This window comes from Xenopus laevis, chromosome 1L, assembly GCF_017654675.1.
Source record: "Xenopus laevis strain J_2021 chromosome 1L, Xenopus_laevis_v10.1, whole genome shotgun sequence".
Classification (NCBI taxonomy): Eukaryota; Metazoa; Chordata; class Amphibia; order Anura; family Pipidae; genus Xenopus; species Xenopus laevis.
In genome coordinates this window covers 18,658,633-18,681,227 of record NC_054371.1, presented here as the reverse complement: position 1 = coordinate 18,681,227, position 22,595 = coordinate 18,658,633, and positions in this window count along the sequence as shown.

The following is a 22,595-nucleotide window of genomic DNA, read 5'->3' as shown; positions in this document are numbered from 1 at the left end:
ATCTGCAGTATAAGAGGGGTATATATATAGTGAATAAAGTACCACCTCTTGTAAAATATAAGGATATTATAAGTTACCGAGGAGTTTCATGACCATATAAAAACACGAGGCCGAAGGCCGAGTGTTTTTATATAGGTCATGGAACTCAGAGGTAACTTATAATATCCTCATATTTTGTAACTGGGGGTACTTTATTAATTATAATACACAAGTCTCAGTGAGTCATGTGACAGAAATGACATCAGAACTCACCATTTATAACTGATGACATCAGAACTCACCGTTTATAAGGATATAATTTACAGGATATTCATGGCTTTTGTGTATTATAGAGATATAATCTGATTATTACCCTTCCCTTCCTTTTTTGACCTGTACCCAAAGGCAAAAGTTGAGGCTTGGAAATGCAGGTGAATTTTTGGAACACTTGCCAACAGAGCAACAAAAGGATAATGTGCTTGGTGAACACTCTACATCAGTGATCCCCAACCAGTAGCTCGTGAGTAACATGTTGCTCTCCAACCCCTTGGATGTTGCTCCCAGTGGCCTCAAAGCAGGAGCTTATTTTTGAATTCCAGGCTTGGAGGCAAGTTTTGGTCGCTTAAAAACCATTTGTACTGCCAAACAGACCCTCCTGTAGACTGTCAGTACACATAGGGGCTACCAATAGCCAATCACAGTCCTTATTTGGCACCACCCAGGAACATTTTTCATTTTTCCAAGTCTTTTTAAATCGGAATGTTGCTCACTTGCACACAGCCCTCTATGACACAAAGTGTATTTCATAGGCGGTGGATGATTTTTATGTTTGAATTCTAGTTAAAGACACTTTCGCCCATTATTTCTGCCCCAGAAAACATGGCAGGATAAATACAGTGAGAATTTAATGGTTAATAGATCCCAAAACACACCGCATGATACATGTGATGCCACGTTCATTTATAATAACCCAGGGCACATGGAAAGAAACATACAGTACAGGTATGGGACCAGTTATCCTGACTGCTCGGGACCTGAGGGTTTCCGTATTAAATAAACCCAATAGGCTGGTTTTGCTTCCAATAAGGATTAATTATATCTTAGTTGGGATCAAGTACAAGCTACTGTTTTATTATTACAGAGAAAATAAGGAATGCTTTTTAAGAAATTCAATTATTTGGATAAAATGGAGTTTATGGGAGACGGCCTTCCACTAATATGGAGCTTTCTGGATAATGGGTTCTGGATAACGGATCACATTCCTGTACATCTTTTATTTAGAAAACATGATCCTAGAAAACATGGCTGGATAAATGCCTATCCCGTGTATAATAATCCCAGGACACATGGTGATATAATTACGTGTCAGTGTCACGTCGAATACACCAGAATACATATCACATGATGAGTTAAATGCAGCATTAATTAATTTCATGTATCATGCCCCCCAGTGTCATAACTAGATGTTACTGGGCTCCACAGCAAATTCAATTTAGGGCTGAAGAACATTGGTAAATTGCCCTATTCTACCAAGATATATTGAAATTGCTGATTAAAGGAACAGTAACACAAAAAAATTAAAGTGTATTAAAGTAATGAAAATATAATATACAGATTTCACTGCACTGGTACAACGGGTGTGTTTGCTTCAGAAAGATTACTATTGTTTATATATACTACTATAGTTTATATAAACAAGCTGCCATTCAAGCACAGGATACACAGTAGATAAAAGATAAGTACTACTATAGTTTATATAAACAAGCTGTTGTGTAGCCATGGGGGCAGCCATTCAAGCACAGGATACACAGTAGTTAACAGATAAGTACTACTATAGTTTATATAAACAAGCTGCTGTGTAGTCATGGGGGCAGCCATTCAAGCACAGGATACACAGTAGATAACAGATAAGTACTACTATAGTTTATATAAACAAGCTGCTGTGTAGTCATGGGGGCAGCCATTCAAGCACAGGATACACAGTAGATAACAGATAAGTACTACTATAGTTTATATAGACAAGCTGCTGTGTAGCCATGGGGGCAGCCATTCAAGCACAGGATACACAGTAGATAACAGATAAGTACTACTATAGTTTATATAAACAAGCTGCTGTGTAGCCATGGGGGCAGCATCAACTTTTACGGCTTCAAAATCGGCGTTTTGCAAATTTTCCGCCCGTTTCGTGCCGAAGCTAAACGGGACAAATTTGCCCCCTTAATGAGAACTGAACATTATACAGGTGTGGAGCCTGTTATCCAGAAACCCGTTATCCAGAAAGCTCCAAATTAGGGAATGCGTCTCCCATAGACTCCATTTTATCCAAATAACCCAAATTTTTAAAAATGATTTCCTTTTTCTCTGTAATAATAAAACAGTAGCTTGTACTTGATCCAAATGAAGATACAATTAATCCTTATTGGAGACAAAACCAGCCTATGAGGTTTATTTAATGTTTATATGTTTTTTTTTTTGAAGACTAAAGGTATGGAGATCCAAAGCATCCGATCATTCTGGATCCCATACCTGTATTGTCATTCCTTCAAAACATTTAGATTTTTTGGTGTTACTGTTCCTTTAATTAGGGTGATACTGAGTGCGCTACACTCCTGGGCCCTGCCTGCAAGTCCCGACTCCAGACCAACTGGTCCTATTTACATCCCATTCCCTCCAAAACAGCTCTCCCCAATACTCATGCAGAAGCCAGTAAGGCGTCAGTACTAGAGGGGATACTCCTCTGTCTTCATGAATGAGCCCCCACATCACATAACGTCAACCTCATCCTTATACCAACCTTTCCTCTACACACATCTGCTGAACTGCTCTACTGTCTCACCCCACGCACCAAATAGCATCAATATCACATGGGCAAACTGCTGACATTCAGGGGCAGATTTAACAAGGGTTGAATTACGAATTTAAAAAACTGCAAAATTCAAATTCAAAAAGAACAACCGAAATTAAAGCGAAGTTTTTTTTGGCCAAATAGGTCCGTTTTCGAACGGATTCGAATCGTACGAATCAAAGTAATAGCGTATTCAAAACATACGATTCAACGTTTTTCCCCCAAAAAACTTTCAAAGTCCACCAATTGATTCCAAATAGGTTCTAGGAGGTCCTCCATAGGCTAAAAACAGCAATTCGGCAAGTTTTAGATGGAAAATGGTCAAGGTTGAATTTTTAAAGAGACAGTACATGATACATTTCGGAATTCGAATTTTCACATTTTTTTCAAATTCGAATCGAATTTGGAGTATTCCCTAGTCGAAGTACACAAAAATTAGCTTGTAATTTGAATTTTTTTAATCTAAATTTCACTTCCATCTTTGATAAATCTGCCCCTTTCTGTAATGACATTTACTGCCTGTAAGTTGTACCTTTTCTACTGACACACATACAGCTGTAATGGAACATCTGCCCTTACATGGTGAGCTGGGGATAATAACGACTCGACTAGTCTTCATCTCAAGACAGCTAATGAAATAAAGGTTATCACCTAAAGCTGAGCTAAGTTGTACAGGTATAGGATCCGTTATCTGGAAATCCATTATCCAGAAATTATGGAAAGGCGTCTCCCAGAGACTCCTTTTTATCCAAATAACCCAATTTTTTTTTTGTTACTTATAATTTTATTGAGAATTTTAAACAAATAAAGCATATACATGACCGTCTGCATAGAATCTTTATAAAGTCATATGCTATAGTGGACACATTTGGTAAATAACCCAATTTTTAATAAACAATTTCCTTTTTCTGTGTAATAATAAAACAGTAGCTTGTACTTGATCCCAACTAAGATATAATTAATCCTTATTGGAAGCAAAACCAGCCTATTGGGTTTATTTAATGTTTCTGAATAAGAGCATTCTGGATATGAGGTCCCACACTTGTACTTGAAATACAGTTCCCAGCATCCCCTAACAGCCTAATGGCTGCTGGTAGGATAGAGTAATTATAGGTTTATTGGTACTGGACTTTAATAGCTAAGGATGTCTACTGTCCATATAATACCATATATAGCATAAAAACTTTTTAAATAATAATAATTATAACAAATAATTTTTCATGAACATACTGTCTATAATTTATTAAAACACCTAATCAGTCAATGTCCCATTGGGCTTCCTACACCTCTTGGACCCCCAGCAGTCACAGGGCTCCTTCCTCTAAAGTTACACCCGTGACTTCGCATTAAAGAGGTATTTCACCTTTAAATTAACTTTAAGGGGTATATTTTATCTCTATTTGAAGTTAGAGATTAGAGGACTGTGGCGACCTCTAACTTCACTCTTTATTAAGTATGTTATAAAGTGTCGTGTTGAGAGTAATTTTACCATTACTTTTCATTATTTATTTTTTTATAGTTTTTATGTTTATATTATTTGTATTTTTTCATCTGACTCTTCCCAATTTTCAAACGGGGGTTACTGACCCCAACAGACAATAACTACAATTTTATTGCTATTGTTACTTTGTTAGGGATGCACTGAATCCACTATTTTGGATTTGGCCGAACCCCCGAATCCTTTGGGAAAGATTCGGCCGAATACCGAACCAAATCTGAATTTGAATATGCAAATTAGGGGTGGGAAGGGGAAAACATTTTTTACTTCCTTGTTTTGTGACAAAAAGTCACAAAATTTGCCTTCCCGACCCTAATTTGTATATGCAAATTAGGATTTGAAATTCGTTTTGGCTGGACAGAAGGATTCGGCCGAATCTGAATCCTGATGAAAAAGGCAGAATCCTGGCCGAATCCCGAACCGAATCCTGGATTCTATCCAGGCTCTCTCCTGTTGATCTTTGTGTCTTTTGTTCCAACCACTACCTGGTTGTTGCTATGGTAAACAATCAATCTAGCAACCAGATAGCTGCTGAAAAACTAAACTGGAGAGCTGCTGAACAAAAACCTAAATAATTGATAAACCACAAATAAAAAAAAATTAAAACCAATTGCAAATTGTCTTAAAATATCAATGTCTACATCATACTAAGGGACCCATTTATTAAACCTCAAATTTATTTGGTCAAGTTTTTAAAGGGGAAAACTCAAATTTTTTTGTGGAAAAAAAGAAAATCTATTTTTTAGAGATTTATTATACCCCAAAGCTGCTAAAAATCTGAATCCAAAAATACTCTCATCTCAAACCTGTCGAGTTCATGTAGAAGTCAATGGCTGATGTCCCTCCGGTGTTTCTTGACATCGTGATCTGCGCTGGATAATCAGATAAAGTCGGGGGTTTTTGTCCGATAATCCAATAAAGTCGAGTTTTCGCTGCGACCAGGCCCAGATTCGTGGAAAGGCCATTTCAGGGGGCGGCATGCTTCCCAACCACACCCACATTGATTCAGAAACATTGGGGATGTGCTGGAGATTTTTTTTTTTTTACATTTCCTGTGCACCAATCCCGATTATTATGAGTGGATAAAAGGGAGGGGATAGGGGCAACGAATGGCAGCGGGCCTAGGGGTGCTCGCTATGTAAATCCGGCCCTGGCTGCGACATTTCGATAAAGTTGAGTTTTTGGAGCGTCAATCGATATGGTTTTTCGTTCTGAAGTTTTCAAGAAAAATTATTGATAAATAAGTTAGATTAGTGGAAGGAAGTTTGGTTGACTTTGGAGGTTATTTACTAAACCTCAAACTTATTCTGGTCGAGGCTTTTTGGCAAAACCTTGAATTTTTAAAAAGAGGAAAAAACGCAAATTTTTCAACATTTATTATACCCGAAACTGCTAAAAGTCTGAATCAGAAAATCCGACAGCTCAAACCTGCCGAGGTCATGTAGAAGTCAATGGCAAACTTCCCTTTTACAATTTGAAGATATTGTGATCTGCACTGGGTTTCATTTGATAATCCTAAAAATTCTGAGTTTTTGGCAGATAACCTGAAATAATTCAAGCAATTTCCCCACCCAACTTTTTTGAGTTATTCTATTGATAAATAAGATATAATTGTGGCTGGGAGTTTGGTCGAGCTTAGTTTACATAAAAGATGAGATAAATTCGAACCCCCTTTGTTTTTATAAAATACTAAGATTAAATTGAGTTTTAGTAAATAACCCCCTAAAAGTTAATTTAAAGGTGAACTACCCCTGTAAAGCTTTATTGATATATTCTGTGGCTGGGAGTTTGTTCGAGCTTGGTTTAATAAAAAGATGAGATAAACTTGAACTCCCTTTGTTTTTATAAAATACTGAGATCAAATTGAGTTTTAGTAAATAACCCCCTAAAAGTTAATTTAAGGGTGAACTACCCCTATAAAGCGTTATTGATATATTCTGTTTGGCCACTAGGGACTGCTCTTGAGTCTTACAACAGCCTGCAGTGCCTGTAGCAATTCATATACAAATAGCTTGTACAAAAACAGTACTTACAGAGCTATTAACCCTTTCCCCTATTTTTTCAGGAGTTAATTTAAAGCTGAACAACCCTTGGAGAGCTACTGCATAAAAAGCTAAATAACTCAAAAAATGAAAAGCCAATTGCAAATGATCTCAGAACATTGCTCTAAACATAATTCTAAAAGATAATTTAAAGAAGAACAACCACTTTAAGGAAATGACTGCCACATCCAGCACAGTGACAGTTGCAGGGTATCCATGTGTACACTTGTGTGTTATTTATCACAACAGACTGGATGGCATTGGCCGTGTCTGTAAGTAGCCCCACGCTGCCTGGAGTGAGTATTGGCACAAATACCTTTTATTAATAGTCTCTAAGTATTCTAGAGGTTGTGGCTAAATTAGCACTTCTAGAAGGTTAAACATTGGTGCAAAACAGGTGCAAAACCATTCACAGATTTTTCCCATATGTTCACATATTTTTATATTCACGACTGCTCCTGCACCACATGTGAAGCAGTAGGAAATTTACCTTTGGGGGAGGGCAGCTATGTTACAACACTGTGCGGTGGATTGATGATGATTTACAATTTATAGATTTTATTTAAAATTGCAGCCTCTCTAAGGAGGAATTGTCTGCCTTTTGGCCCAGTATTAAAAATCATTATATAGTGAGTAAATAGTTACATAGTTACATAGTTACATAGTTAAATTGGGTTGAAAAAAGACAAAGTCCATCAAGTTCAACCCCTCCAAATGAAAACCCAGCATCCATACACACACCCCTCCCTACTTTCACATAAATTCTATATACCCATACCTATACTAACTATAGAGTTTAGTATCACAATAGCCTTTGATATTATGTCTGTCCAAGAAATCATCCAAGTCCCTCTTATAGTCATTAACTGAATCAGCATCACAACATCACCCGGCAGTGCATTCCACAACCTCACTGTCCTGACTGTGAAGAACCCCCTACATTGCTTCAAATGAAATGTGTGTTGTTTTGGCATATAATGGTGAAAACAGTAACAGTAGTTTTGTCCTCACTCCCTTTGTATCCTAATGTGATCCTGTAATGCTTTACAGCTCGGGTTCCAAATACAGGATCAGAATGGGAGCAAAAGTCTTCCTGGTCTTGTGGAAACAACGACTTAAGATGGCCATACACGGAGAGATTCGCTCGTTTGGTGATGTCGCCAAACGAGCGGGTCTCTCCCCGATATGCCCACCTTGAGGTGGGCAATATCAGGCTGATCCGATCGTGGGCCCTAGGCCGACTTTCGGCCAGATCTCGATCGGTGAAGCCCGTCGGGGGGCCCCATACACGGGCCAATAAGCTGCCGACATGGTCTGTCGGCAGCTTTTATTGGCCCGTGTATGGCCACCTTTACCTGTATCAGAACAATGAGCGTTTGCATGTACAGCACGGCAGCCAGTGGTACCTTTAATATTAATAGTTTTAAGATGTTGTACCGTGTTAGCCATTGAAAAAATGCAAAAAAAGTAACGTTTGGTGATACCTTTTATTAGCTAACTGAATAAGTAACAATCGAAAGCTTTCAGAACACAAATATTTGTTTTTGGCCTGACGAAGGGGCCTGTGTGCTCCGAAATCTTGCAATTACTTATTCAGTTAGGCAATAAAAGGAATCACCAAACTTTTCTTTAATATTTAAGCAGAAAAGCAGGAAAACAGAAAATCAAAATCACAGAATGTTAATCCATATGTAGATGGGACAGGGGTCCCAATTACTCCACTTAGATTTCCTCAGACCCAATCAGATTGGGCTCAACCCCTGGCAGCTCCCGATAGGGCACTTGTTACATGTCACTCTTCCTTGCCAGATGGGATCTCGCTTACTATTGGAGGAGAGACTGTATCTTCACCACAAAATAGATTCTTCAAATAACGTGGCCACCAGTGGTTCTGTAAAAGGAGAACAGAGACGTTATTAGGCAAGTAATACTTTACAATGGCTGGTGCTGGTTCTGATGGTACAAGATCAAATCTGTTATTGCTCAAATACTTTATTCTTAATCAGTTGTTACTTCCACAATATCAGCTGTAGCTTTCACAACACACAGAGGTAGGACAGCCTGTCTTGGTGACAATCCCCAGCGCTACAAGAGGCTCAACGTGATGTATTAAGGTGGCCATAGATGTACCAATTACGATCTTTACTGGAAAAGATGTTTTCTGGAAAGATCGTTAGTTTCAATACACACGTGTAGAGCTGAATGGTCAGATATACAGATAGAAACAATAGAATTCTACCTGTATCTGACGATTCAGCACGAACAATGACCAATGTTCAGGTGCCCAATCAAAATTTTCCTCCTGGGCCTATCGATGAGCCGACGGATATCCAAGTTTTCTGTCAATATTGATTAGTTCGTCTCCCACCATACACGCACCGAATATCGTATGAAAATTAGTTTTGTACGATAATATCGGTGCGTCTCTGGCCACTGTTCGGCAGGCATGGATTTGCAGCGAATTTCCGCACTTTGCCGCCCACAAATGTTTTTGCGAAACTGCTGCCATAATTCGCAGTAAAAAAATTAGCTACGACCAAAAAAAAAAAAGAATTGTCGTGCGTCAAAATTATTCCGACGCCCATCGACTTTAATGCATTTGAACAAAAGAGTCGCACATATAAAAATTGTCGCTCACATCAAAATTGTTGCGAATCAAAATAATTTTGACGGCCATTGACTTCAATGCGTTTTGCAAATTTTTCACCGTTTCACAAATTCTTCAGCGAAGCAAAGCGGGACATCACTAATGGCCACCTTTACTCCACAAATTTCTCTATTCCTGAGCCTGACCACTTGAGTCTCTATACTGGCAGCTCTGACACCACAGGGCACTAACACTTATTAGTAGGGATGGGCACATTTTTTCGCCTTGTTTCGCAGCAAAAATGACACCCATAGACTAGTATGGCGTTTTGCGTCAAAAAAAAAAAGACGCACGGTGAATTTTTGGCTAAACGAAACGTGTCAAATTTGCCCATCCCTGCTTATTAGTCTCCTTGTTGGAGCCTCTGACTGCTCTACTAACTATCCCTGATCCTGCCACTGACTCCTAGACTGACTATTACAAATCTATCCTGGCACTTACTTCTCCTATAATGGAACCTACCTCTGTTCCTGGCTCTATGGATCACACCTCACCTCCTCCAGCACGTGGGGGAACAAAGAGAGACAGAGGACATGTTGGCTTCCCTTTTTATAACCAAGGGGTAATCAGATGCCTCGCAGCTCTAATATACACCCAATCTAGCTGGCCAGGAATCCTCCTGGGGTAACTAAGGAATTAAAGGTTAAAAACCCCTCCTTAACATTTTCAAAAGAGGGCAATTATAAAATACCCTTCTCCCACCAGCAAAACACAAATAAGTCCCTAATGGGCAACTCTGGCAACTCTTTTGTGATAAACTAAAAAGGATATGAGTAGCTTTGTCTGACTAGGTGAATAATCATATCATCTGACATTTCTTTGAAACTGGTTCAGTCCAATTAATTTTTGTGGTTTCCTGTAGTGAGCGATCTTTCCTCACCCCTATTTCCTCTTTACAGGGGTGTGCAACCTCTAGTTACTAAGTTATGTATAGTAATGTCATCTTTTTTTTAAACTTATATATATATTAGACGTTTCTCAATAGGGTCAATCTATGATAATGGGGGATGGGAATGTTGGGGTTTACTGCCATTAAAGGAGAACTAAACCATAAAAATGAATAGGGCTAAAAATGTCATATTTTATATAGTGAACGTATTGCACTAGGCTAAGGTTTCAGCTTGTCAATAGCAGCAATGATCCAGGACTTCAAACTTGTCACAGGGGGTCACCATCTTGGAAAGTGTCTGTGACACTCACATGCTCAGTGGGCTCTGATTGGCTGTTGAGAAGCTAAGCTTAGGGCTCGTCACTAATTATCCAGCAGAAAATGAGCTTCCCCTGTAATATAAGCTGATGCTACAGGTTTGCTGATTATTAAATTCTGATGCTAATTGCACTGGTTTCTGTGCTGCCATGTAGTAATTATGTGTATTAATTACTAATCAGCCTTATATTGTGACATTTCTATTCTATGTGTACTGTATATTGTGAGTGGGTCCCTAAGCTCAGTAAGTGACAGCAGCACAGAGCATGTGCAGTGAATCAGCAGAAAAGAAGATGGGGAGCTACTGGGGCATCTTTGGAGACACAGATCTTTACTGCTAAAGGGATGTGGTTGCCTTGGGCTGGTACAGAAGCACAAAACATCATGTACAACATTTCTAGCTACTTCTTTAGTTTAACTTTCCTTGTCCTTTAAGGGATTTGAGGGAAGCACCAAAGCACTGGGGAAGGGTGGGGTAAGATATATAATATCAACTTTAATCCAACCCATATTTATATACCTCATGTTATAATTGCCCCAGGGGCTAAGAACCTTGACCCAATAACATATGAGCAGATTACTGATAAGGATAAAAGCACTTTTTAAATATTCCCTTATCTCTGTTAGAGAAGACTTTGGATTCAAATTAATGCCAAATCCCACAACTGGCCAAATACCTAACCAAATCTGAACCCTAATTGCAAATTCAAGTTTGAGAAAAAAAAGAAATATCATTTGACTTAAATAATTTACACCCCTAAAAAAAAAACTTGAATTTTAACAAAGCAACCCCTTAGGATTCAGCTGAATCCAAGTCCTGCAAAAATTGCTAGGATTCGACTGACTTCAGAACCAAATCCCGGATTCAGTAGGACTTTTACACCTTTCATGAGATTTGGGGTCTACTAGAAAAAAGTCCCCCCCCTATTTTCGCCTTCTCTTTGTACAGGTATGGGATCTGTTATCCAGAAACCTGTTATCCAGAAAGCTCTGAATGGCAGAAAGGCCATTTCCCATAGATTCAATTTTATCCAAATCATTCACATTTTTAAAAATGATTTTCTTTTTCTATGTAATAATAACACAGTAGCTTATACTTGATCCCAACTAAGATATAATTAATCCTTATTGGAAAAAAAAATCCTATTTGGTTTATTTAGGGGCCCGTTTATTAAATTTATCTGGATGAAAACTTGAAATTTTATTTTTAGAGATTTATCATACCACAAAGCTGCTAAAAATCTGAATGTAAAATTACTCCATCTCAAACATGTCAAGGTAATGTAGAAATCAATGGCAGAGGTCCCTGAAGTTGTTTCTTTTGTGATCTGCACTGGATAATCCAATAAAGTCAGGTTGTTTGTCCGATACTCCAAAAAAGTTGCGTTTTTGATCGATTTTGTCTCAACGTTTTATCTCTTTTTCCATGAATTTAACTCATTTATCAATAATTTAGAGAAAAATGATTGATAAATGAGTTAAATTCATGGAAGGAAGTTTGGTGGACTTTTTTTTAATTTAAAAAATTGATCAATTAAAGGATACATTTTAAAGTGATGTGAATTTTTTAAAACTCTAATACATTTGATTTTATTCACAATTCGAATGGTATGTTATTTCTGAAAAAATCCCAATGTCTAAAATTAGATCGAATAGTGCCGACTTGAAAATTTGAATTTGAAATAAATTTTCCTCTGAAAAAGAAAACGTGATTTTTGCACGTCAATTTTGTTTTGACTCACATCAATTTATTTTGGATGCGCATAAAATTTTGTTTTTGACACGCATCAGATTTTTTTTTTACATAGGACATTTTGAACTCGCCAGGTTTTAGGAGGAGAATAGTCAAATCTGAATTTTTGAAGGGTCCAACTGTAATAAATCTCACAATTGAATTTGAGTCTGAATTTGAGCTGGGGAATTTATAAATCAAAATTCAGAGGTTTTAGCAAAAATCCCAATTACAAATTCGAACTTTAGTAAATCTACCCCTATATGTTTAAATGATTTTCTAGTAGACTTAAGGTATGAAGATTCAAATTATGGAAAGATATATTATGATCTGTAGGTCCCAAGCATTCTGGATAACAGGTCCCATACCTGTATGTAATAATATAGCAGTGCCTTGGAGGACTTTATCCCAACTTAGATATAATGAATAATCATATGAACAGGAGAAGTGTATGTGGATTAAAGGTAAAAATGATATTTTCCTGTGAATTTATCTTTAACCCTGTTCAAAATTGAATATAATAAGAAATCAATATAAAGGTGTTGTTCACCTTTAAATTAACTTTTAGGGGCAGATTTATCAAGGGTCGAATTTCGAAGTAAAAAATTGGACCATCGAATTAAAATACTTTGAATTCGAATATCGAATTTGAACTTTTTTTCATGGAATTTGTGTATTCTGCGGTCGAAGTAAAATCGATCGAACGACTAAATATTTTGAATCGAACGGTTAGAACAATTTTATCTTCGACTTCAAAAAATTTTTGACTTTTTTTTTCGGCAGGCTTAATTTGGCGAAGTATTGAAGTCAAAGTTTTTTTTAAAGAGACAGTACTTCGATTATCGATTGTTCGAATATTCAAACTATTTTACTTCGAATCGAATTCGTAGTCGTAGTATCCTAATCGATGGTGGAAGTATCCAAAAAATTACTTTGAATTTGGAATTTTTTTACTTCTACTTCACTTCGACCCTTGATAAATCTGCCCCCAAGTATGATTTGGATATTCTGAGACAATTTTCAATTGGTTTTCATTTTTTTTTATTTGTGTTTTTCTTATTTTTTTATTCAGCAGCTCTCCAATTTCAGTAGTCTGGTTGCTAGGCTCCAAATGACCCTAGCAACCATGCCTTGATGTGAATAAAAGGCTGTAATATGAATAGGAGTGGGCCTAAGGAATAACAATTAGCATCTGTTCATTAGATGGGTGACCCCCGCCCCATTTGAAAACTGGAAAGAGTCAGAAGAAGGCAGCACAGAATTAAAAAAAACTATAAAAAGATAAAATGAAGACCAATTGAAAAGTTGCTTAGAATTAGCCGATCTATAACATACTAAAAGTTAAAGTTTTCAGTGCATTTTACTTTTCTCGTATGTAACAACACACACAGAAACAGACAGGGCCGCACTACAGATGAGACAACAGCTTCCAGCCGTGCTGTAGAATTTCAAATAGTTTCGATAGAAGGCAAAAACATTCTTGTAACCAAAGAGTTAATGTTGCTGGCAGAAGAGGTTGAGCAGCTGCAGAGCCCACCAGCCCCTGTAACCCAGAAGTCAGGTATGAAAACCTACATTCAGCTCAAGCCACATCAAGAATTCCACCAGGTGCAGGTGCACAACCCACGGAGGGGGGGGGAAACGCCACTTCCACAGGGTTCAGCGTCGCTCACATTGTCAACATCGTTTTCCCCCAGAGAAAAAGGGCCTTGTTGTGTATTGCCACTCCTTATAATGGCCAGACAACATTTATATACAGATATGGGACCTGTTATACAGAATGCGCTGAACCTGGAGTTTTCCGGATAACAGATCTTTCCATAATTTGGATCTTCACATCTTAACTCTACTAGAAAATCCTGTAAACATGAATTAACCCCAATAGGCTGGTTTTGCTTCCAATAAGGATTAATTAGATCTTAGTTGGGATCAAGTACAAGTTACTGTTTTATTATTATACAGAAAAGGGAAACCATTTTTAATATGGGAGACAGCCATTCTGTAATTCGGAGCTTTTTGGATAACGAGTTTCTGCATAACAGATCCCATACCTGTATATATTCCCTCCCATGGCAAATTCAGTGGCAGAAATTTTTTGATACAAGATTGCATTGGTTTAATATTTATATTGCTTTCCATTCCCAACATCCCCTATGATTTATTATTATTGATGGGCGAATAAATTCGACTGGCACAAATTTGAGGCGAATTCCCACCTTTCACCTCCGGCGAATAAATCCCGCGAAAATTCGATGGTGAAAATTCACCGGCATCAATTTCCGATTTTCAAGATTTTTTTTTGTGAAAATGGTCGAATTTCAAGATATTTTGCTGAAAACATTTGAATTTCAAAATTTTTTTCAAAATTTTTTTGTGAAAACATTAGAATTTCACGATTATTTTGTAAAAACTTTCAAATTTCACGACTTTTAGTGAAAACGTTCGAATTTCATGATTTTTTGGTGAAAATGGTCGAATTTTCATTTTTTGCGAACTTTCCGATTTCACGATTTTTCCGCAAAATTTTCGTTGTTTGGCGAATGCCGTGGGAAATTCGCAAATTGTCACTGTATAAAATATACATTTTTACCCCTTAAAATGCTGGCTCTTTCTTCGCCCACTCTTTAATAAATTGGAAAGACAATACAGGTATAGGATCCGTTATCCGGAAATCCATTATCCAGAAAGTTCCAAATTACGGAAAGGCCGTCTCTCATAGACTCCATTATAATCAAATGAACCAAAGTTTTCAATATGATTTCCTTTTTCTGTGTAATAATAAAACAGTCGCTTGTACTTAATCCCAACTAAGATATAATTAATCCTTATTGGAAGCAAAACCAGCCTATTGGGTTTATTTAATGTTTATATGATTTTCTAGTAGACTCAAGTTATGAAGATCCAAATTACGGAAAGATCCATTATCCAAAAAACCCCAGGTCCCGAGCATTCTGTATTTCACATTTCACCTTGGTTTCACATGGGAAGGGGAAAACCGAAAAACAGAAGACACTCAGTTTGCCAATTAATATAAATGTGTTTTTCTTGCATCTTTTAAAAGCCTTTGAGAAATTATTTATAACTATACATATCTCAAAGAATATGAAATGAATAAGGAAAGCTGTTTGTAGTTTGTTGCTTTCTGTAGCAATGACAGTTTCCATCAAGCCTAGGAATATACAGGCATGTATGACAATAATAATAATGATATAAAAGGAATTCCATTGGCTCTCATGGGATGTTCAGTAAATGCCACATATAGTAAATGGCAGTTATACTTACCTGGCTCGTATTAAGTGACCAGACGGCATAGGGGTCGGTGGTTTCACTTCTCTTGCCTCTGAGAAGCTGGTTATCTTCAGCAGGGTTGCAGAAATATTAGGAATCTCAGGTTATTTCATTCTTCTGTAAGGCAAGAGCCTAATTGGCTGCAGTGGAAACATTTAGCAGGTGCAGCCAAATTCAGTTTACGTTAAACATTCCCCTTTCTCGTGTTACATTCGTCTGCAGAGAACAGAACTGAAGCCAGGGCTTGCCCCGCGGGGTTTCTTTCATAATATGAATCATATATGTCTAATAAACAGAACTCGTGCCTCGCCACAGAGAGGAAACACGTAGAGTCTACAGGAGTGAATAGTGTTTGTCTCTTCTACAGTTGGAGAATCCCCAGTGGCCGTGGAACAGTTATTATGGTACAGACTAGAAGGAGGCCCTGTTGCACAAGTGGTTTCATTCTGTTTCCTAAAGGAATATTTATTCGGAATATCATGTTTTAAGGTATAAAGCATTAGTCATAGGTTCCCTGCACAGGAACTGTCCCTTCTTCCCAACTGCACCCTCAGAATTCTCCCTCTACCAGTGTTAGATGGGCTGGTGGCCACCATGTCTGCCCAGGGCCATCATTATCTCCATCTATGTTCCAGCATCATGAGTGAATGATCCCTATTTTACACTGCTGTGAAAAAATGTTTGACTTTTACCCTTTTATGCAGCTTTTTGTTATTAGGTTTAATCAGTTTGGCCCTTACAGTCAGTAACTAAGGGCCACCTCCATGTAGAACTACACTGGCTACACATTTCTTTATGTTATACCGGTATGGCACCTGCTATCCAGAATTCTCAGGATCTTCCAGATAACGAATCTTTCTATAATTTGGACCTTCATACCTTCAAGTCTACTAGAAAATCATATAAACATTAAATAAACCCAATAGGCTGGTTTAGCTTCCAATAAGGTATCGTAAGGTGGCCATACACGGGCCGATAAAAGCTGCCAACAGACCATGTCGGCAGTTTATTGGCCCCTTTTAAGGGGCCCCCCGACGGGCTTCACCAATCGAGATCTGGCCGAAAGTCTGCCAGATCTCGATCGGATGGGACAAAAAATCCCGTCGGGTCGCGGCCGCATCTATTCGTTGATGCGGTCCCGTGATCCGACCACCCGTTAGGCATCGTTATGATCCTAGGGCCCACGATCAGATCAGCCCGATATTGCCCACCTCAAGGTGGGCATATCGGAGGGAGATCCGCTTGTTTGGCGACATTGCCAAACGAGTGGATCTCTCCATGTATGGCGACCCTTATTTGGGATCAAGTACAAGCTACTGTTTTATTATTACACAGAAAAAGGAAATTTGTTTTATTTGGATAAAATTTAGTCCGTAATTCTAGTTTTCTGGATAATGGGTTTCCAGATAACAGATCCCACACCTGTATATTCTATATTTCAGCTAAGCATTTCTAGGTTTTTGAGCAGCTCTTTTTCTGGCCAAGCTACACCATATCAACCCAATTCAGTAGTTCAGGACTTTCATTAAGGCCCTTTTTTTTCAGCTGTTTGGCTGTTGCAAGTTTGGGATCATATTTTTACCCAAGTATTGGCCTTCAAAGAGGAATTCATGGTTCATTCAATAGTAACTAGGAGACCAGGTTCTGTGGCATTATTAGATACTTACAGCCACCACCATGCTTGACTGTTGGTAGAAGGTGTGGTGTTCATACAAATGAGGGAAAGTTGTGCTCACCACAAAATTTTTAAAACCATTAGGCGGGGGTGCAATGAGGCTGTGACCTAAAAATACATATAGACAAATACAAGAGTCCTCTGCACTCAACCCATTATCAATATATTTAAGACAGAGACATTTTGTGCATACTGCTACTGAAAGATGCCTTACCCTTTAAACAAAACAGGGATTGTTTGTCCATATATTGCAATATATTTAAGCTGCCAACTACGTCACAGTCATCCCATATCTGGCCAGTCCCAACTCCCACCCTTCCCAGCTATAGTCAGGTGATCCCACTGGTGTCTAATAAAAGGGCAGCCAAGTTTGGGAGTTTTACTTTGAAAGCAGCAAGTAAGTTGCAGGTAAAACTTAGTCCCTGTGTAAAATGTATAATGAAGCAATAGAATTCTTAATGAATCAGATGAAAATTGAGCGTAGGACTGGCCAGATATGGGATGACTGTGACGTAGTTGGCAGCTTAAATATATTGCAATATATGGACAAACAATCCCTGTTTTGTTTAAAGGGTAAGGCATTTTTTAGTAGCAGTATGCACAAATGTCTCTGTCTTAAATATATTGATAATGGGTTGAGTGCAGAGGACTCTTGTATTTGTGTTTATACAAATGGCCTGTAGGTGTCACTGTGCACAAGAGTTATACTGTATACATAGTACTTTCTATACTGCTTAAAAGGATTCAAGTTGAAGTTCCTGTTGAAGTGTAATGGCTGCATAAACCTGCTACTAAAGCACTGTTATACTCTACTCATCCTCGGCTATCAAAACGCAACAAATTGGCGACGAGATGTTTCTTCTACCTCTGCAGCAGCTTGCAGCTTTTCTTCCAAACCCTGGTTAGCCTACCATACCTTTTAATGCTTGGATCCGTATGTTTAAAAATTACATTATTGCTGCTGACCAAGGGGAGATTTCTGCTGCTAGAAAGCACTGTTATACTCTACTCATCCTCGACTACCACAACATAACAGAAGGTTCTGGTTTTCACCAGTTGACCATGTTGTCCAAAATGTTTACTTTTGATTTGTTAGTTCACAGGACATTCTTCTCTAGAAGTATTCAGATACAGCCATATACTTTTTTGTTATAATAGTCATGCTAAGGCTTTTAGTTAGCCGTCGCTTCCACCGACTGACCAGAGGTCTTTAAAATTTTCCCTTGAAGGTTGCCTTGTGTGCTTCCATGAATCACTGTCTTGCCAAGTTGAATAGATCTGTCTACGACTCTATGATTTTAATGGTTGATTATAATTGTTTCTACTTCATGGAAAATAATCTAAAAACAACAACACTGATGTCTCCACTTGTGTCTCAGGCTCCTTTGATAAACTTTTAGACTGAACAAAAAGATCTCCTCTAATATTGTCAAGAACTTCTCCTTTTAAGAGATGTTTTCCTATAAAATTCCAAATTCATATTTATTAATAAAATGTAACATTTGAGTGTGCATCACTAAAAAAGTGAAGATGTCAGCACGGGGCGTACCCTGAGGGGCTTCTTTATAATAACGAAAGAAACGTGTTAAAAAACATACTGTGACATTGGCCACAGAAAGGAAAAATCAGACAGAAGCCCCTTGTTATAAGGATAATGAGTCAAACCAAGAGAGATACACATTACATTTCAGGTTAGTACGAAACTATATACTCCCACCTGCTCTTTTTCAGGTAATTATTTCCCTGATAATTCAGCTCATTAGCCAAAAACAGTGGAAAGGAAACTTAGTTTTTCCTTTCTGTGGGCAAGTTAAATTGGCTTGAAAACATCATTTAAATTGTCCCTTTTCTATGCTGGTCTGGGACAATATGTGGGAATCCTGTGAGCTGCAGTATAGGGCTAGGGCCACACAGGGCCAAAATCAGCCGTCTGAAATACACAGACCAATTTCAGCCCCTACTGTGGGTAATAGCCTGAGCCTTCCTCTTCTGTTCCCATGCAGAACCATTGTGTCGGCTCTGGCGTGAACACACTCTATGGATTTAAGCAAAGAAACGCAAGACTTTATATCGCAGTAGAAGCTTAAATTGGCCTGAATATTTTAGATTCAGAAGGCTGATTTCGGCACCGTGTGGCCCCAGCCTAAGGCCTAGCCATGAAGTATCAGGTCCATCAAAAACTAAAATTTCCATCTGTGCTTGAAATAATAGGGCTTATTTACTAAGGCATGGCTGGGTGCAAAGTACATGAAACAGGGGCAAAAGCAACATACCACCCTCATGTTCTGTCTGGTGCCATAGAAGTGAAGAGCAGAGAGAGGTGTTGTAAGTTGTATGTGACTGTGCCTGCTAATGGCAGATCTATATACTGGAGGGGACTGGCTTGTCACACCTTCATTTCAGACACCTAAGTCAGTGGTGTCAGGGTAGTATCAATCCTGCATAAGACACAGAGCAGAGAAGCACTAACTATGGGCAGGGGCTCAAGCACTAAGTGTATTTCCTCTAACTGTGCACCTTTTAACACTCCAGCAATTAGTTAAAGGAGTTGTTCAGTATAAAATTAAAAACTGGGTAAATAGATAGGCTGTGCAAAATAAATAATGTTTCTAATATAGTTAGTTAGCCAAAAATGTAATGTATAAAGGCTGGAGTGACTGGATGTCTAACATAACAGCCAGAACACTACTTCCTGTTTTTCAGCTCTCTTGCTTTCCACTGATTGGTTACCAGGCAGTAACCAATCAAACTTGAGACTTGAGGGGGGCCACATGGGTCATAACTGTTGCTTTTGAATTTGAGCTGAATGCTGAGGATCAATTGCAAACTCACTGAACAGTTATGTCCCATATGGCCCCCCTTCAAGTCATTGACTAACTCAGAGTTAGAGAGCTGGAAAGCAGGAAGTAGTGTTCTGGCTATTATGTTAGACATCCAGTCACTCCAGCCTTTATACATTACATTTTTGGCTAACTAACTATATTAGAAACATTTTTTTTATTTTGCACAGCCTATTTATTTACCCAGTTTTTATTTTTACACTGAACTGTTCCTTTAATGAGCCTTTAAAATAAAGAAAAGCTGCACGAGTATCTTTTGGACACAAATTTGCAGTTTTTAACTGTTAGGGGGTTATTTGTCAAAAACCGAATTTTTCAAATAAAAAAAGTCAGACCAAACTAGAATCCACAATTTGACTTTCTTTATTATTAAAAAAGCACGATGTACGGAATTGGTTCGGGTAAAAACTCGTTAAAATCTAGCGAAACGCCAATCATATGCTTTTTCCCTGAATGGCTTGATTTTCCAGAAAAGCCCATTTTTTTAGATTTTTTTAGGCTAATTCCAGTGCAGACAACAGAAACTTAGGATAGGGACCTCTGCCATTCACTATCTATAACCTCGGCAATTCTGAGTTGGGGGATTTTCGGATTCAGGGTTTTTGCTGCATCAGTCTTTAATAAATACTCAAACAATTTGAGTTTTTTTAAAAAAAAATTTATTTGAGTTTTGCCCCAAAAATCCAATCGGAGTTTAGAAATGAACCCTTAAATGTCAACTTTTCTAGTGAATAGGCTGCAGGTTTTCTTTCCACACTAACAATCCTGCCCCCCTGTAGCCTGGTTTGGACACTCAAAGTAAGAAGTGGGGACAGTTTTAGATAAAGAAGCACCTACTGCGAGTAGAGGTTCACTCCCCTCCATGTTTGCTGCCATTAAATTGTTTTTAGTTCTGCAATAACATCTACATTGTCCTACCTTGTTAGAGAAGCTCCTTTCCACTATGTGTTCTTCATAGAAATATAACATACCTCCCAACTGTCCCGTTTTCAGTGGGACACACTTGCTTTTGACAACTCAACCCGCAGTCACTGGTTTGTACTGGAAAGTCCCGATTTTCTCCGCACTGAAAAGCTAAAAGACACAATGTTTCTAACTTAATTGGCTTTTGGCAGAGAGCCCAGAACAGCCACGAGGTGCAGATAAGATACTTTGTAACAATTTAGAGATAAGCAAAAAAGTAATTATAGCAATTTAGATAAGGAGGCCCCTTGGGAGAAGTTAGACTCACAGCTTAAAGGGCAATTTACCTTCATTAGCAAAACTGTAAAAATTGAAAAAAAACCCACAGAAATATGTTTAAACTTTCATAACCTGCCAAGTTTTGTAAAATGAACATGGTAATTAGGGTGTGTGACCAAAATGGGCGTGGTCAAAACATTGTCACTGCGCTACGCACGGCAAATTTTTTGTTTTTATTTCCTAAATGTTGGGAAGTATGATTTAAAACTCCCATGTTACCATTTTCTTCCAAACATCCAACACCGACAGCCTCTGACAGGGGGAGGGCTCTGTATTTTTTCCCCCTCGACAAAATAGACCACAAAGTAACTGCATGGCAAAATTCTAGCCCAGATTTGTGGAAAAAGTTCAACCACTGGTAAAACTGCGACATTTTGCAGCAAAACTGGACCTGGTGAAAAAGCTTTCTTATCCCTAATCAGGAAACAGGATTTATTCATCTTACCCGATCATCTTGCAGTTTTGGGCAGGACAGAGAGAAATGTGCGATAAATGACAAACACACGTGTAAGCACACGATAGAACTACAATGAATTAGAGACAGAAATAGTTATGCAAACAATTTATTTACAGCACACGGAGAAGTAATGATAATTGCTGCTAAAATGACATGAAAATCAGGGGTCCGTTTACTAAAGCGCAGTAAATATATTCTCACGATATATAGACAAATTTGGTGCCAAATATGTTTTCGCCAGTTTACTAACCTGCGGTAAATATAAATTTTCAAATTTTCTTGCGCAAAAATATGTTTTTGCCAGCTATCGCATTCGCTGAAAATAACGCTACGTACACATTAACGCCTGGTTTACTAAACAGCGAAATGTGCAAAAGACTAAATTTAAGCAAGAATATTTGCAACATTTAACCGCCACCTATGTAGTGGCGTAAAAGTATTTTTTTTGCCAGAAAATTCTCAAGGGGCAGGAAAAAATACTTTTTTTTTTTACCCATCATTCTTTGCTGACAGGAGAGAGATCTGTAGCTTCTGCTTCTATCTGGTGCAACAGCAGCAGTTTCAGCTCAGAGTCGTATTATTGGCAGCGGCATCACAGTCCAAGGATTCGTCAGCCTCTACGCTTTTTTGGTTTCATTGTGATTGGCGACATTAAACTGTGCATTTCTATGAAGCAAAGATATTGACTGGCATGATTTCTTGTTCATATGATTCTCTTGGGTTTATATGATGCAGACATGTTTGATTGGTGTTACTCTGGTAATGTTGTTGGATGGTATAATCATCAGTCAATAAAGTTTATGAGTTTTGAAGATGCATTTCTGGCCATAAATGTCACAGTAAAATTTGCCATGATAACCGCCATAAAACAAGACTATTTTATAGCATATATATCCGCAAAAACATAATTTGTCGCCAGAAAACTCGCTAAAATTACCGCTAACGTAAGCTGGTTCCATAACGTAGTTACCGCAAGTGATCGCAATGACTTCTGAGCGCATCGCTGTTTAGTAAACGTAGTCGCTGCGAATATTCTGGCGGAAAATTATTCTCAGCGATAACATGCGGAAACGTAAAGTCAGATTTACCGCACTTTTGTAAACAGACCCCAATAACTGATTCTTTACAAGCAGGCGCCATGAC